Raw genomic sequence first — 5230 nt, 5'->3', positions numbered from 1 at the left:
ATCGCTATTGACAAATTTTTAAGATCCAAGACACAGTTCTCTCTATATGTTTTAATATTTTTTATGTACTCAAATATATTCAAAGGAAAAAGTACATGGGTGATGCCATAGTCGTGGAAGCGCGTACGCTCACGCTGATCTTCTGACCGCCGGAAGCACGAAACCTCTGATCTGGGCAAAATCGGCAAGCCGAGGAAGAACGGACAGGACACATGCTGGACTGGCGAGAAAGCGTGTTCTTCCGCTCGCGCTAGGCATTTCGATTTCTGACACCTCTTGATTTAAAAAATCAGTTTTTTGATAGTTTTCTCTCTCCACTGGGCTATTCATTTTAGCCACAGTTTTCAATTGGTACGATTTGCTTCCAAATCTTACAGATGCATTTTAAAAAATTTTTCCATCGCTCGGACAGAAGAGTCGATTGCTCAGTGAGTACGAGTATACATACAAAGTGCATACGGGTAACCAACCCCGTAGGGCTTGCCACATATGGGCCATTCGGTCAAAGACACCGACCCGTGGCCACGCTGTGTGGAGAAAAGTCCGTAACGTAAACGGCACGAAACAGTCAGGACCGAAGCCCCGAAGGAGCTCTGAGACAGCTTCTCGACCGAGATCGTAGAATTGGCCCAAAACCCGCTCTGCTCCGTCCGCCTCGCACGGACCGTGTATCTCTTATAGATACCGAACGGCCGGCAAGGACGCCGGCGCCGCCGGCCGAATAGCACGCGCGCTTATGAGTGTAAACCGCCGCGGCAACAGACCGCCCGGCCGTGCTGTTGTAACATAGCGCGTGAACGAACGAAAAAAAAATTTATAGTAAACATTAAAATAAATTACATTACCGTAAACTAGACAAAAAATTACACATTTTTTCCCAATATGAAAATTTTCACAAACTTTTCAAAGTCCCATCGCATCGAGTAAACTTTTTTAATAACGCTTCCGCACGATTCTAAATGCTTAATCCATATGTGAAATCGTTCACTGATCACGAATATCGTATTTAAAAAAATTACAAAAATTTATTTTTCAAAATAATCAAAAAAAACCGAAAAATCACAAGAGTAAAGTACCATTATTTTAAACAATATGTCGTTCTAAATGCTTAATCCCTATGTAAAAAAGTTATCTAAGCAAGAATATGTAATTGAAAAAAATTAGAAAAATTTATTTTAGCCGTAAATCGAAAATAATGGGGACACCGGAGCTGTTCGAAGCGCCGAGACGCGCCGCGTACGGCCGAATATTTTCTAAGTCCCAACGTACCGATCAAGAGTAAAGTACCATTTTCCTACATTAGATTTCGTTCTAAATGCTTAATCCCTATGTAAAAACGTTAGTTAAGCAAGAATATCGTATTTTTAAAAAAATCTAATGATAGGATTTTCCAGAAAATTGAAAAAACCGAAAAATGTCAAGAGTAAAGTGCCATTTTCTGACATTAGATTTCGTTCTAAATGCTTAATCCCTATGTAGAAACGTTAGTTAAGCAAGAATATCGTATTTTTAAAAAAATCTAATGATAGGATTTTTCAGAAAATTGAAAAAACCGTAAAATGTCAAGAGTAAAGTGCCCTTATTTTAAACAATGTATCGTTCTAAATGCTTAATCCCTATGTAAAAAAGTTATTTAAGCAGGAATATGTTATTGAAAGAAATTAGAAAAATTTATTTTAGCCGTAAATCGAAAATAATGGATCGAGCGAATCGGTCGATTGCGCCGAGACGCGCTATGATGCAACAGACGAGCGATTGGAACGCCCGAATATTTTCAAAGTCCCAACGTACCGATCAAGAGTGAAGTGCCATTTTCTGACATTAGATTTCGTTCTAAATGCTTAATCCCTATGTAGAAACGTTAGTTAAGCAAGAATATCGTATTTTTAAAAAAATCTAATGATAGGATTTTTCAGAAAATTGAAAAAACCGTAAAATGTCAAGAGTAAAGTGCCCTTATTTTAAACAATGTATCGTTCTAAATGCTTAATCCCTATGTAAAAAAGTTATTTAAGCAGGAATATGTTATTGAAAAAAATTAGAAAAATTTATTTTAGCCGTAAATCGAAAATAATGGATCGAGCGAATCGGTCGATTGCGCCGAGACGCGCTATGATGCAACAGACGAGCGATTGGAACGCCCGAATATTTTCAAAGTCCCAACGTACCGATCAAGAGTAAAGTACCATTTTCCTACATTAGATTTCGTTCTAAATGCTTAATCCCTATGTAAAAACGTTAGTTAAGCAAGAATATCGTATTTTTAAAAAAATCTAATGATAGGATTTTCCAGAAAATTGAAAAAACCGAAAAATGTCAAGAGTAAAGTGCCATTTTCTGACATTAGATTTCGTTCTAAATGCTTAATCCCTATGTAGAAACGTTAGTTAAGCAAGAATATCGTATTTTTAAAAAAATCTAATGATAGGATTTTTCAGAAAATTGAAAAAACCGTAAAATGTCAAGAGTAAAGTGCCCTTATTTTAAACAATGTATCGTTCTAAATGCTTAATCCCTATGTAAAAAAGTTATTTTAGCAGGAATATGTTATTGAAAAAAATTAGAAAAATTTATTTTAGCCGTAAATCGAAAATAATGGGGACACCGGAGCTGTTCGAAGCGCCGAGCGCGCCGCGTACGCCCGAATATTTTCAAAGTCCCAACGTACCGATCAAGAGTAAAGTACCATTTTCCTACATTAGATTTCGTTCTAAATGCTTAATCCCTATGTAAAAACGTTAGTTAAGCAAGAATATCGAGAGGACCATCCGACGAGCGGAAGTTGCGGTGGCAGCCGTCGTCGCGAGGATCCACGGTCTGGGGCTGAAGGTAGCCCCGGAGAAGGCCGAGGCCGTCTGGTTTGGACGGCCTTGGTCTCGGCCACGGGCCAGATCGTGGATCTGGGTTGGAGGAGCCTGCGTCGAGGTGAAGTCCGAGATCAAGTATCTCGGACTGATCCTCGACAGCCACTGGAGGTTCGGAGCACATTTCGGCCGCCTCGTCCCCCGAGTTGAGAGGGCGGCGGCCGCGTTAGGCCGCCTGTTGCCCAATATCGGGGGACCGGGCGATATGGTGCGCCGCCTATACCTAGGCGTGGTGCGGTCAATGGTATTATACGGCGCCCCGATTTGGGCGCCGTCCGTGAGGGCAAGCCGGCGCAGCACATTGTTGTTGCGCCGGCTTCAGAGGCAAATGGCCCTTCGCCTCATACGGGGGTACCGCACCACGTCAACCGTGGCGGCGCTTGCTCTGGCGGGAGAAATTCCCTTCGAGCTGCAGGCGGCGATGCGCGCCTATGTCTATAGGCGCATATGCATCGCTGGCCGGGCTCGGGGGGACCCGCCGGAGCAAGAGGCGGTCGAGGGCTTCGAGCTCCAGGCCCGGGGACTAGCGCTCGCCAGGTGGCATGCGGAGCTTTGTTCCCATGCCGCCGAGCGCGTCCCCGGGGCTCTCCTGCCGCACTTCACCACGTGGCGGGAGAGGCGGTTTGGCAGGCTCTCCTACCGTGCGACGCAGGTATTCACCGGGCATGGCTGCTTCGGTGTCTACCTGTGTCGCATCGGTCGGGAAGCGACGACGGTGTGCCACCACTGTGGCGCGGAGGAGGACTCGGCGCAGCATACACTGGAGGTGTGCCCCGCCTTTTCAGTGCTGCGCCGAGTCCTAACTAGGGAAGTTGGTGGCGACCTCGCTCTCTCCAGCTTAGTTGGGGCCATGCTGGAGAGCCCGACAAAATGGGCGGCAGCCATAGCCTTCTGCGAACAGGTAATGTTGCAGAAGGAGGCTGCCGAGCGGGGTCGCCGTGAGCGGGGGGTGCGGCGTGTGCGCCCACGCCTAGAGCCCCCCCCCGAGTAGCTGATACTAGGCGGGCGGCGGGTGTACCGGACCATGCCGGTTTAATTGCCCGCCGCCCGCCAACCGAGGATGCCATATTTTAAAGTGGGGGCGACAAAACCGTCGCCCCCGACGGCCGCTGGTGCGGCCGTCGTGAAGAGGCGGTGTGGGGTGCGGTCCCCCGCACCGCCGAATCAAGATGATTCATGGGGGGGAGGATTAATCTCCCCCCGGGACGCGGCCGGCCACCGCTCCATCCTGGTGGCCGGCCAGGCGAGGGGGAGCTGCGGTCGTGTTCTTGAAGAGTTCCCGTGGCTCCCCCGTTAATCGCCAGCGCCCTAGGCCGCCGTGGGGGTTTTAGCGGGTCGAACCCCGCACTACCCCCCCTCCGCCCTTCGGGCGGAGCGGGGGTGTCTGACCTGCAGATTTCCCCCACGTTAAAAAAAAAAAAAAAAAAAAAAAGTTAAGCAAGAATATCGTATTTTTAAAAAAATCTAATGATAGGATTTTCCAGAAAATTGAAAAAACCGAAAAATGTCAAGAGTAAAGTGCCATTTTCTGACATTAGATTTCGTTATAAATGCTTAATCCCTATGTAGAAACGTTAGTTAAGCAAGAATATCGTATTTTTAAAAAAATCTAATGATAGGATTTTTCAGAAAATTGAAAAAACCGTAAAATGTCAAGAGTAAAGTGCCCTTACTTTAAACAATGTATCGTTCTAAATGCTTAATCCCTATGTAAAAAAGTTATTTAAGCAGGAATACGTTATTGAAAAAAATTAGAAAAATTTATTTTAGCCGTAAATCGAAAATAATGGATCGAGCGAATCGGTCGATTGCGCCGAGACGCGCTATGATGCAACAGACGAGCGATTGGAACGCCCGAATATTTTCAAAGTCCCAACGTACCGATCAAGAGTAAAGTACCATTTTCCTACATTAGATTTCGTTCTAAATGCTTAATCCCTATGTAAAAACGTTAGTTAAGCAAGAATATCGTATTTTTAAAAAAATCTAATGATAGGATTTTCCAGAAAATTGAAAAAACCGAAAAATGTCAAGAGTAAAGTGCCATTTTCTGACATTAGATTTCGTTCTAAATGCTTAATCCCTATGTAGAAACGTTAGTTAAGCAAGAATATCGTATTTTTAAAAAAATCTAATGATAGGATTTTTCAGAAAATTGAAAAAACCGTAAAATGTCAAGAGTAAAGTGCCCTTATTTTAAACAATGTATCGTTCTAAATGCTTAATCCCTATGTAAAAAAGTTATTTTAGCAGGAATATGTTATTGAAAAAAATTAGAAAAATTTATTTTAGCCGTAAATCGAAAATAATGGGGACACCGGAGCTGTTCGAAGCGCCGAGCGCGCCGTGTACGCCCGAATATTTTC

This window comes from Megalopta genalis, unplaced genomic scaffold, assembly GCF_051020955.1.
Source record: "Megalopta genalis isolate 19385.01 unplaced genomic scaffold, iyMegGena1_principal scaffold0057, whole genome shotgun sequence".
Taxonomy (NCBI): Eukaryota; Metazoa; Arthropoda; class Insecta; order Hymenoptera; family Halictidae; genus Megalopta; species Megalopta genalis.
Note: the sequence above shows the minus strand (reverse complement) of the source record.